The sequence below is a fragment of the Carassius auratus genome, chromosome 5 (assembly GCF_003368295.1).
Source record: "Carassius auratus strain Wakin chromosome 5, ASM336829v1, whole genome shotgun sequence".
NCBI lineage: Eukaryota > Metazoa > Chordata > Actinopteri > Cypriniformes > Cyprinidae > Carassius > Carassius auratus.
The window spans coordinates 10,752,192-10,765,840 of record NC_039247.1 but is presented as its reverse complement, the minus strand read 5'-3'; the positions used below and the strand labels follow the sequence as shown (position 1 = coordinate 10,765,840).

The 13,649-nt window shown below is 39.1% G+C and overlaps 1 protein-coding gene across 1 annotated transcript in view; it reads right to left on the bottom strand.

Moving 5' to 3' along the window:
* The window catches only part of LOC113074909 (multiple epidermal growth factor-like domains protein 9), a 210,932-nt gene that overhangs the window by 111,002 nt on the left and 86,281 nt on the right, over positions 1-13,649 (bottom strand). The gene's annotated exons all lie outside the window — the stretch shown is intronic.

The following is a 13,649-nucleotide window of genomic DNA, read 5'->3' as shown; positions in this document are numbered from 1 at the left end:
CACATGACATTCAAGAAAAAATAAATAAATCCTGCACATGATTAATGAATTCATTCCCTCAATGTACTAAAACGTGCACACGATTACTATTTCATTTCTTCGATTTGCTAAACTGTGCGCACAATTTACTAATTAGTTCTATTGAATGATAAATTGTGTACACGATTTAGCAAATCGAGGGAACAAATAAGTAAATCGTGCGGACCATTTATAAATCGAGGTAATGAAATAGTAAATCATGCACACAATTTAGCCTATGTTTTTTTTTCTGAAAGCGATATGTGGGGCTCTGTAAAAAAATGCATTGAAAGTGTATTATTTATCAGTCTGTGCTTTCCTAGGGAACTGAACCCATGCCCTTTGCTAGCTGTTGTCTTTTACCATATTCACTATGTCTAACATGGCATAATGTCATTTACATACAATTCTACTGCACAAAGTAGGGATCCTCCTGACATTTCGCTCTATAAAAGGTGTTCAACTGAAAAAGTAAATTGATTAGCATATTTAAAAGAGAGGGAGTGAAGATATAATAGGAGGAGGCAGATCAACACAGGGAAATGAAATACAATTGCATTTGTGGCAAGTGTTTGCATTTGTCTGAGGTGAAGTGGCTGTGTGGGAAAATAACAACGATTGTGTTTAAGGTTGTTTGTGTGTGTGTGTGTGTGTGTGTGTGTGTGTGTGTCTGTGTGTACCTGCTTAAACATTTTTAAGGGACAAATTTGTACCCAAAAGTGAGCTAAACCTGACAAAATCTCCAAAAACATGTATGTCCTTATTTGTAAAACTGGTATAAAAATAAAGTAAACCAAGTTCTTTTTTATTTGTAAAAATGCAGGTTTAGGTTACCTGTACAGTTGGTATAGGGCAATAAAATATACAGAATGTACAGTAATAAAACCATTACACCTTTGGAATGTCCTCATTTAGGTAGCTGGGTAAACGTGTGTGTGTGTGTGTGTGTGTGTGTGTGTGTGTGTGTGTGTGTGTGCGTGCGCACTAGCGTGTGCGTGCAGACTATGAAAATCTTCCTTCACGACAAATCCCATTTATTGCAAATAACATGGAAACTACTGTATATAAACCTGTTACAAGCTAAATCCATTTGAATTAAATCCATTTTGTTTACAATGTCTGCAAAGTGAAAGACAAACATTATTTACTTAAAGCTACAAAAAAATATTCTATTCTGTTATGTTTATTTGCAAGTTTGACTGGTTTTCATTTGCATCTCGTACACTATGTGGTATTGAACATTGTATATAAATATATATTCAATTAAAATAAGAAAATAATTATAATAAAAAAAATATTATTAGCTCTTTGAAAATCTTATTATAATCAGGTTAATGTTGTAGTTTTCTCAAAAATATTAGGCAGTAGAACTATTTTCAATCTTGATAATGATTGTTGAGCACTAAATCATTAAGAATAAATTACATATAGATATAATGTATTTTAAAATATAAAAATATATTAAAAATATAAAAACAGTCATTTTAAATTGTAATAATATTTCACAACATTACAGTTTTTACTGTAATCAAATTTTATTTATTAATCAAATAAATACAGCTTATTTCTTTCAAAAAACATTAAATCACGTTCCCAAACCTTTAGACGGTAGTGTATATATATTTGTATTATAAGTTTGTCCCTCAAAAAAAAAAAGAAAAAGAAAAAGAAAATAGTTATATGTAAGATTCATGTGCACTGGAGCATGTGTTTGTGTCTTTATTATACAGTATGTAATAATAAAGTAACTATAAGGGTAGTCATTATTATTTTTTTTAATAATTGCATCTGTTAGCAATTATTTACATCTAATGGAATGTCTAACAACTTGATAAGCTTCAAAAGACAATCTAGTATTATGAACGCTAACTTACTGTAAACTTTCAAAAAAGATGATTCTAAAAAGGGCAGAGCAATGAGTCCAATATGGACAGTTTGGTTACTGTCCGTAAGGTCTCCCTCTCTCTGGCCCCTTTGTGCAAGCTTTTCATTCTCTTCATATTCACTTTTGTTTGACTTTTTTCTTTCTCATATGCCTTAAATCCTTTTTTTTTTTTTTTACCACATCTGACTGAACAGCTTTCTAATTTCCCCAAATCATTCATTTTTACATTGTCCTCTACTGTGCTAATGTGCATGAGGCTGCTTCTTCCCTATTGTGTGTCCTTTCCCTCTTTTCTCTTTTTTACTTTCTTTCCCTATTGTTTTCTTTCTTTATTGTATTTCCCATATTTATCATTTCATTCTGTCTTGTAACTGTGTGCGCACATAAATAACCATGTCTAAATTAATCCTTTTTTTTTTTTTTTTTGATAATTGAAATGTGAAATATTTGACTTTGAAGAGCTTTACATTTTAAACAAAACAGAAAATACAAAACTAATAGACGAGTGCACCTGTGCAGTCCAACTCTGCCTTTGGGGCCCTGGCAAAGTCTTGGCGGGTTGCCATAGTAACCCTGACCACCAACAAAATGCCAGGTGTCTGAAGACATACTGCTGGCGCCGCTGGGTCTCCAGCCCCTCCCTGCATGGGCTGTCTCACTCTACACTCTTCCCATGATGCCTCCTTGTCTCTGAGAGGACAGATAAGCAGGGGACTGAGGGAATTTTTAACTTACTGAACTTTAATATAAAGGGAATTATTCCAAGTATATTGCAATGAGAAAAATGCTTTTGATAAATCAACATGAGATGTCAAAGGTTGTTGTGTTCGATTTGTGTTCTAGTATTCACTTTTTGGCATTAGTTCGCACTCTTGCCAGGAGCTTATTAGCAAATTCCCCATGCCATCTTCCTGTGGCTAGCTTGAGGTCATCATTAAGCAGCTGACAAATTAGGCTGACACCTCCCGTCCAGGGCGAGTGTGGGCTGTCTGCAGCATCTTTACTTCATGACTGTCACTTTCACTCTCTCTCTCTCTGATTTGGTCCTTTGCTTTCTCTGTTTCGCTCTCTTCTCTTCCCGCTCTCGCTTTCTGAGATCTCCTACAGTCCGACCTGGCCAAAGGCGTTTAGTTGGCGGCTCTCCACGTGGCACAAAAGCAGCGCTGCATTCCTTCTGTCTGTGGTTAATCTGTAGTGTCAGTTCGCTTTGGCTGGGCCGCACTGAAGCACAGGGAATATTAAAAAGCCCAGCGGCAGAATTCCTATGGAGCAGAGATGAGGAGGGAGAAAGAGCTGGAAGGAGGGAGAGAGTGAGGTCAATTAAGGTTGGGTGGTACGGCCAACAGCAAAGTGTGTAGTTTCAATCGCCAGATTAAAACGAGGAGCAGAAAGATGACCATAATAGGTGCAATTGAACTTCTTAGGTTTACCCTTTTTTGGAATACTAAATCCATAGTCAAAAGTATTCATTATATTTTTAAAAAACTATTTTTAGTTTGTTAAACTATGTTTAACACCTTTTCCACCAGTTTACTTAAATCTTCCAGTGAGGCTAATTCATTTTCTAAAATTCCACGCATTATTAGCATTTGAAAAATTATTTTAGACTGGTGGGATACTGCAGTCAAATTGCAGGACGTTTGTGTCAGGGATCTGCAAGAAATGGGACCCAAATGCAGAATGAGCAGACAAGGGTATTTTATTAACAAGACAAAGACTGGAACAGCTGGGGAATTTGCAGTGAAACAGTTCAAACAGATGGGCTGGGCAGACAACAATACGGGCAGGAGGGATGACCACTGAGACAGTCCAAGATGACCACAGGCCCAAGCACAGAGTAGGCAGCTCCAGAGGAAGGGTCAGGTAGACACAGGAAACTCGTAGCTTCAAGTGAAACTGCAACGTCACCAGACTAGTCGCCAGGTAGAGACTCACAAGACCAGAGACTTGACACGTGAGAGAGGTGAGCTGCTTCCAGGCAGTGGGGTACAGTGGTCAGGAAATCCGAGTGGGGCCAAGACAGGACAATACACAAAAACAAGACTCAAAACGACACAGACAATTGAAGACAAAATTAGAACAAAGCAAAAGAAAACCAAAGCTATAATCCAAGAGTAAGAACAAAACTCAATCCAAAACTGGAATCACTTAAGCAAGAATAAATGAAAGTTTAAATCGAATGAGAAACAAAACTAGATTAGAATACACAAAAAGACTTCCTTTTCTTTTAAACTAGACAAAGCTAAGGACCAAAAAGGATATAAACAACTAGATAAGATATCAAAATAATTATCAAGCTCAAAGGGATAAATTCTAGGCTAAGAGATGGGTAAACACCAAAACGAACCAGCAGAGACACAAGGAAAGAAACCCCAATATATAGGAAAGTACACATGAGGATCAGGTGAAAACAATCAAGCAGACAAGGGCTAAACAAGGGGGCGTGACCAGGGGTAACAAGGAGGTGGGACAAGGGGAGCACGTGGCAGACACAAACAAAGACAGAACCATGTGCTTAGACACAAAACAAACAGAGAAACGTGGAACAGAGACAAGATGGACAGGGCTGTCAGGGCAGGATCCTGACAGTACCCTCCCCCTAATGGACGCCCCCAGGCGTCCACACTGGGCAAAACAGTACAGGGAGGTACCAACTGGGGGGGTGGGTTGGGAACAAAGCTTGGAACTCCAGGGTAGCCAGGAACCCTAAGGGGTGGGACTGGGAGGGAGGAAAATAATCCTGGAGAATAGTTTGAGGACCAGGGAGGTTCTGGCTTATGGGATCCAGAAGGACTAGCTAAAGGGGTGGAAGGGATAGGGATCTTGTTGGTGGTCCTTCTAGGGAGGTGGACTTGTCTTTCTGGAGGAACCTTGGAGGTAGCCTTTATGGCCTCTGGGGCCAACTCTTGATGCATGAAGTGCCTTGGGACAAACTCAGGTGCCATGACCACAGGAGCAGAGAGGGTGCATCCTTGGGAAAATAATTTTGGAGATGCAAGAATGGATTCCGATACGGACTTGGAAGCACTCTCCAGGGCTTCAGGGACCGCCATTGGGCTGGACTCTGGCGTGCCCTCCTGGGCTGTGAGGACAGACACTGGGCTGGACTCTGACGGGCCCTCCTGGGCTGTAAGGACAGACACTGGGCTGGACTCTGACGGGCCCTCCTGGGCTGTAAGGACAGACACTGGGCTGGACTCTGACGGGCCCTCCTGGGCTGCAGTGATGGACTCTAGAGGCTCCTGGACCAGCGCAGACTCTGGAGCTGGCACAGACACTGGAATGGGCTCAGAGATTGGAGCTGACATGGGCGCAGGGGGTGACATCTCAACAGCAAGCTCTGGGAACATGGTATTACTTCTTCGAATCAACTCTGGACTGACTGGCGTGGGCACGGCCGGCTCTGGCGTGGGCACGGCCGGCTCTGGCGTGGGCACGGCCGGCTCTGGCGTGGGCACGGCCGGCTCTGGCGTGGGCACGGCCGGCTCTGGCGTGGGCACGGCCGGCTCTGGCGTGGGCACGGCCGGCTCTGGCGTGGGCACGGCCGGCTCTGGCGTGGGCACGGCCGGCTCTGGCGTGGGCACGACCGGCTCTGGCGTGGGCACGACCGGCTCTGGCGTGGGCACGACCGGCTCTGCAACGGCTGGTTCGTTCTGTCAGGGATCTGCAAGAAATGGGACCCAAATGCAGAATGAGCAGACAAGGGTATTTTATTAACAAGACAAAGACTGGAACAGCTGGGGAATTTGCAGTGAAACAGTTCAAACAGATGGGCTGGGCAGACAACAATACGGGCAGGAGGGATGACCACTGAGACAGTCCAAGATGACCACAGGCCCAAGCACAGAGTAGGCAGCTCCAGAGGAAGGGTCAGGTAGACACAGGAAACTCGTAGCTTCAAGTGAAACTGCAACGTCACCAGACTAGTCGCCAGGTAGAGACTCACAAGACCAGAGACTTGACACGTGAGAGAGGTGAGCTGCTTCCAGGCAGTGGGGTACAGTGGTCAGGAAATCCGAGTGGGGCCAAGACAGGACAATACACAAAAACAAGACTCAAAACGACACAGACAATTGAAGACAAAATTAGAACAAAGCAAAAGAAAACCAAAGCTATAATCCAAGAGTAAGAACAAAACTCAATCCAAAACTGGAATCACTTAAGCAAGAATAAATGAAAGTTTAAATCGAATGAGAAACAAAACTAGATTAGAATACACAAAAAGACTTCCTTTTCTTTTAAACTAGACAAAGCTAAGGACCAAAAAGGATATAAACAACTAGATAAGATATCAAAATAATTATCAAGCTCAAAGGGATAAATTCTAGGCTAAGAGATGGGTAAACACCAAAACGAACCAGCAGAGACACAAGGAAAGAAACCCCAATATATAGGAAAGTACACATGAGGATCAGGTGAAAACAATCAAGCAGACAAGGGCTAAACAAGGGGGCGTGACCAGGGGTAACAAGGAGGTGGGACAAGGGGAGCACGTGGCAGACACAAACAAAGACAGAACCATGTGCTTAGACACAAAACAAACAGAGAAACGTGGAACAGAGACAAGATGGACAGGGCTGTCAGGGCAGGATCCTGACAGTTTGACAATATTAAGCTATTTTCACCTATTGATAACAGCTAACGTCCACACAAAAAAGTTCAAAATTTGGCTTTCGGATGCATACTGTGCTGAAGATGTCTCTTTCCCTTTCTAATATGTGCACTGTTAAAAATATTCCGTAAAATATACGGTAAAAAAACGGCAGCTGTGGTTGCCAGAATTATACCGTAAAAAATACGGTAACACAAATTTTGGTTTAACGGTTTTATACCGTAAAAAATACAGTTACACTGTTTTAGGGGTTGCACTTTATTTTACAGTATGTGTACTAACATGTACTTATAGTGTACTTACAGTGTATTTGTCTAAGTAAGTTCTGGTTATTCAAGGTGACTACACGGGGTAGGGTTAGATTTAGGGGTAGGTTCAGGGTTAGTACCTAGTTATTACTTAGTTATTGTAATTACTATAATAAGTACATAGTATGTACATGAGAAACAGGACTGTAAAATAAAGTGCTACCGTTTTAGGTTTAAAGGGGGGGTGAAATGCTATTTCATGCATACTGAGTTTTTTACACTGTTAAAGAGTTGGATTCCCATGCTAAACATGGACATAGTTTCAAAAATTAAGTTGTACATTTGAAGGAGTATTTTTGTTCCCAAAATACTCCTTCCGGTTTGTCACAAGTTTCGGAAAGTTTTTTTTCGAGTATGGCTCTGTGTGACGTTAGATGGAGCGGAATTTACTTGTATGGGTCCTGACGCACTTCTGCCGGAAGAGTGCGCGCTCCCGTAGAGCGAGGCTGAGCACAGACAGTTCACTGATCAGAGCGATTCACTGATCAGAGCGAGAGCGAAAAGTCACAAAAGAAGTGTGTTTTTGGTTGCCAGGGCAAGATAACCCTGCACAGATTACCAAAGAAACAGCATTAAGGGACCAGTGGATGGAGTTTTATTTTTACAGAGCATCAACGGAGCTGTGCAAGTGTTTTTGTTTGTTCCCTGCATTTCGAAGATGCTTGTTCACAAGGCCCAGTTTGACGCCGGATTTGCGTATCGTTTATTTCTTAAGGATGTTGCAATCCCAAGGAAAAAGGGTCACGATCGTGTGTTTGAACCGCAGGCGGTGAGTAAAACTGCTTCAAATATCTCTGCCTCCTTGTTAGTGCGTCCGCCTCCCATGCTGAGACCCGGGTTTGAGCCCCGCTCGGAGCGAGTCGTTGCTGCTGCTGCTTTCGTTCAGTTTCAGCCTCTGGATCTGATTCTGGATCATAAATAAACGGCTGAATCTGACTGTAAGCCATGGTTTGTTTTGGATGATGGTTTTTGCCTCACGGTAATGTCACAGCTTCCACATGCTCTCAACGCAAAAGCCTATTCAAGCTCGTGATTCTTTAGCTCCGCCCACACGTCACGCCTCCAGTCGGTCGTGTTTTTCCGGCAAAAATCGGTACAGACTATCTTTCTCTTATGAATATAATACAACTAAAGACTTTTTGGAGTTATGAAGGATGCAGTACTACTCTATAGGTACTCAAGATTAACAGGATATTGAGTGAAAACGAGCATTTCATCCCCCCCCCCCTTTAACGGTTTTACCTTATATTTACAGTTTAATACCATAATTTAACTGATATAATATTAATATACAAACTTATTGAAGTACTGAAATCTGTTTTGTACCTTTGTATTACACTGGTAACCACCAAAAGCAGGGAATGATGAGAAAGTCGCGTGATGAAACAAAACCCATAACATGCAGCTTTTAAATAATAAGATACATAGAAGAAGCACTAAACACCATCATAGTGAGACTCATTAAACTGAAATATGCAATAAACAGTAATTTAACAACATTTTATGTAACATACAAACCTAATAAACATAACAGATAAGAAAAAATTAAGAAGAAACATGGTTATTTCAAAGAAAAAACATCAAATTCAAACAAAATTTGAAATGAAACGCAGAGAATTCTGGGAACGTAAGTTTATGGTTTTTCCCTGTAAAGTTTACATGAAATTACCGTTAACCAGTAAACAAGTTTGTACTGTAGCATTTTCACAGTTCTTTACCGTTAAAATCACAGTCATTTTTTACAGTGTGGGAGGTATCATACTGCAGGAATGAATTAATTGAAATGGAATTGATACCACGTAAGTGTATTAATTTGACTCCCAAAATCTGAATTGTCTTCATCCGTTGTGGTCTATGTTAAGCAACATTATCGTCAATCCCCCAGAAAAAGCTAGTTTAAAAAGGGCTTTTGTGACTAAGTGGTATTCAGTATTTTTTCATTTTAGGTTGCTATGTAAATTAATCTTATTTAGACATTGACAGTATTAAAAAAAAAAAAAAAAATTATTCAATGATCACACCACAAGACAATTTCCACAAGTAACGCATATATTTTTACATGTTATAGAAAAATTGTGTTTTCAAATCAAATAATAAACATGTAAGAAAAAGTAATAATGGAGTTTTTTTTTTTTAAGTCAAGAGGCATATGTTAACAGGAAGAAAGACAATTATTTAGTCTCAAATGTAAGAGGCTTATAGTTTTGGCACAATTATCATTTTTGAGAGCAGATTAAATGTCATTTTTTCATTTAGGTTAAGTTGGCCGCTCTTAACCAATGTTCTATAAGAGTCTTCAAGAAGAAAGGTGTATTTCTGTAGAAGGTAGTTGTTACTTCATCAGTTTAAAAATTATAAATGACCCCCAAGAGTGTAATCACTTAACTACTGCATTATACCTTTTGTGATCAGATTCATAGATGTTAAATTACAGAATTGGTATCATCTACTGTAAATGAGCAGATTCTTTTAAAGTTGAAACATATACTTAAAACATTCACCTTAATTGGAAAAAATATATATATCTCAATTGACTGTGAAAGTGACTAACATACTGTCACATGTATGTTCCTGTTTGTCCTTATTTGGTCCTTCCTTTTCCCATTATTAGTAATCACAGTTCCTTGTTATTAGATATCTTCATCACCTGTCTGCCTCTTGTTATCTGCCCTATTTGAGTTCTAGCCCGTTCTGTTCTCTCTTGTTTGGAATTGTTCATGTCAGCCTTGCTATGTGTGTTTTCCTGTTCTCTTTTGATTATTAAAATTAATGAAGTTCTCCTTGCTCCTTTGCTCCATGCTCCTACACAGCAGCAGTACCGTGACACATGTACACAGTATTTGTATTTTTTTAAGTACTTTTTATGTTTGTTTTCTGTTTTCAAATGACATTTTATATTTGTTCACCTTTGAAATTTAAAAGTGAACTCAGTCAGTCATCATTTGTTTCCTGTTTTTTTTTCTGATGTTTTAAAATTGATTTCATTGACATTCATACTTTTCCCGTTTCCCACTACTTATTTGCACTGCTGTAAGTCTGATTTATTTTTTGTGTTCAGTTACAGGCAGTGTGCCGTTTTGTGTAAGGTAAGTGTGTGTGTGAGAGTTTAGCGGGATGTTTGCTCCACAGCGGCTGCCTGTGCGGAACCTCTCCCAGGGTCAGCGAGTGCGTGCTGTTACCCAGAATCCCTCAGCACAGTCCTTCAGTGAAACGAAAAACATGCTGTTCCTTTAAGAGCATGAAACAGGAGCCGGCTGTGTGCCCCTACCAGAGACACACAGTCAGCCGAGAGAGAGGGAGAGGTGGGGGCGGGGTGGAGGAAGAGTTGAGGAGAGATACAGCAAGAGTGAGACGAAGGTAATGTAGGAAAAAAACCAGGAGAAGGAGTGTGAGAGAAAGAAGCCAAAGATGAGGAAGGGAAAAACAAGGGGATGATGGAGAATGAGCGGGAATCAGAAAAGAACCAGCGGGGGTTGAAATGCAGAGCGGAATGGCAGAAAAGAAAGAAATTCTCCTTCATAAAGCTGCGCAGTTCCCATTATTCGTATTGTAATATGGGTGTTCGTTTGTCGTGCTGAAAGGAAACAGTCGCTGTTGTTGCTAGGAGAAAAAGGTGCAGTCCTCTCTTATTGGTTATGAGAAGTGGCTCCATTATCCAATCAGAGCACTCTGGTATCAGCCACACTAGAAGACCTGATTAATATGTTAGCCATGTTTTATGGGTTAAAATAAGTCTGAGAGTAAAATGTATTGCTAAAACAATGGTAAGGATAGAGTCAATGTTGCTGTTTGTGTCTTGATATCAGTCTTATTTTATTTTCCTGAGATTTCATTTGTCCTTTCAAGGTGTGATGGTATCAACCACGCATGCCATTTGCAGTTTCTAGTTTTAGATGGTTTTAGCATGCTTGACTTTGGTGTGTTAAAAGCATGTTTGTTTACAGAACTGTCCTTCATCATATATTAAGTCACACATCTAGGTCTAATGGGTTTTTGAAGTTGTGTCTACAGTAGAGTGCTGTAGTCTTGTTGTATTCTGTAGTTGTTATGGTAAACATATGATTAAGCGTCAATGTTTCGTTCAAATGACCAGCAGGACTGATGTTGTGTATTGTTTACTAAATGTTGTTTTGTGGGGAATTTTGTTTTAGATTCATTAACCGACTAATACCTCAGGCTTGGTGTGGCATTAGACTTCATATTGCATGTGCTTTGCTTTACACTATATTGGTGGACGAAAGTGAATTTTTGTAGTTTGAAGAGGTTTGCAAAAACATTTAGGTGGCAAATCCTTAACTATACTGGGAAAATCATTTCATTGTCGTGTTTTTATGAATTGTATATTTTTTTTTTTTACGACACGATATCATATAAAATACAAATACAATTAACAGAAATATATCAAATGTGAATGTCTCAAATCATTTTCAGTATTTTCTGTATGCACACTGAACATCAGTTTTCTGCTTTCTGCATTACATTACTGTTTCCTCACTCCAATCCATCCAGTTGCATCTATATTATTATACACAATTAAATGTGTTCATGTTTGCCATTAGTGTAAATATGATAAGTGACCAAGTCGTATTTGTTAACCAAGTGTCCACTGTATCAACTCCCAAGTTTGAGCTTGGAACTTGTCAACAAAATGGACAGAACACATACACTTTCTTTGGATACAAAGCAGCAAAAACTCTAGCTGCCTGTCATCATGTTTCATACCATAATATTAGACACAGGACACTGAGCAGAGACATTGTTCTCTCATCTTCAGTCTTCAACATCAGGGACCTTTTTCTAGCCAAGGACCCCTTTGTGGATATGAGAGATGATGCAGAGACCCCCTGCTACACATAGTATAAAACTGGCCTATAAAAATGTGTACTAAATTAATAACTAAATCTGGTAACACTTTAGAACAGGAAACACATATTCACTATTAAGAAAGAGTTTTCCCTCAATAAACTGCTAATTTGCTGCTTATGTTTGTAAGGTAGTGGTTAAGTTTAGGTTTGGGGTGGATTAAGGGACCTAAAATATTTTTTTCCAGAATAAGGCATTAATATGTTCTTTAAAAAAGTTCTACTATACAGCCAGTATGCTAGTAATATGCATACTAATAAGCGACTAGTGAGAATTAGCCCTTAAAATAAAGTTTTAAAGTAAAACTTCATAATAACAATAAGAAATGTTTCTTGAGAAGCAAATTAGAAATGCATTTTTGAAGGATTGTGTTACACTGAAGATGGAGTAATGTCTGCTTTGACATGTCACAGCAATAAATTACATTTTAAAACATATCAAACTAATTATTTTGCATTTGTTGAAAAATACAGTAAATCCAATCAAAAAGTTGATGAAGCAATATTGACATTTTTATTGGGGAGCATGAAAGCCTTCTTTTAAGAAAAACTTAAATATTATGTATTTAGTGCATTTTTTAATTTTCACAAAATGTTTGTTTGAGATTAAACAATTTTCCTATATATAAGAAACTTATATATGTGAATTAGAAGAGTGTATTTTGTACATACAAACATACAAAAAAAAATATTAGAGATTTCTCTCGATGGTAAATTTTTGGCTCATATTCATACATACAATAAATCATATTATTTTGTATTGCATTCTCTCTGCAGTATTGCATTTCACATTGTATTCTCAAAACAATGAATACACAGTTATTTTACAGTCTTCAGAAAGTGTAGCTTCATTCCAGGTATCTACAGAACCACTGAACAAGACCACCCTGTGGAGTGATGGGGTCATACACATCTGCTGTTTTGGACTGTGATGTCTAGTCAGATGGAGGTCAAATTCAGCCTTATAGATTCATTCTCATGCTCCGTAATGATTTGTTGTTTTTATTTCACATTCTGTTAGCCATCAAAGCTATAAGTAAAGACATTTTAGAAATATAGACATAAAACTTCCTTCTGAAAATCAAAACTGTGTTGTATGATCAGAATAGGTTGTGTTAAGAAAATTTTACAGAAATCCTATTCTCTACTTCCTTTCTGAGTCTTTAGCTCCCTTCTCTGTAGATATTTGTTTCCGCCCGATGTGTCAGTGCTGTTTGAAGTGGAGGTTCGGCAGTGGGAAGCTCTGAGTGCAGGTGTCTGAGTGGGATTTGCAAGGCACACACACACACAGATGTCTTTGTAGTGGACACCACCTGGTTAGTGTATTGGTTTACGTCCCGCCACTGCTTTCCATCATTCAGTCAGTCATTCCCTCAGTTAATCAGTCAGTCAGTTTAGTCATTCACTCCCACTCTAATTTTTTTGTTATTTGTGTATTTCTGTTAAATGCATTCATCTAGAAAGAAAGAAAAAATACTGAAGTGTGGATGTGTAGCATCCATGTCCACGCCACGGGCCACTGTCTGCTTAGCAGTCAGAACAATGTTTAAACCCAAAACGTTAGGGATGGAAGGTTTGTGGGGTCAAAAAACCTATGCTGTGATTCAACCACAAACACACATAGATACAGGGACAATAACTGCACTGTGTAAGAGGAAAGAAGATCCGGCAGGTGGAGATAGCACAGGAGAGCAGTGCCTCTGTTTGATGTGCAGGGATTAGAGGAAATCTGAGAGCTCCCAATTTAGCGAGCCACAGAGATATTCATATGCAAGAACACATTTACAGTACTCTCACTTTAGAATACTGTTAACTACACAGGAAAGAATGAGTAATGCACTATTAGCCCTCAAGTAACTACTATTAACTAACAAGAAACTCTGATTAAGGGATTTGTAAGTAACTGTGGTTAGTTGAATATGGAAGTTCACTATTTACTAATCAGTAACCCCCTTATGACAGAA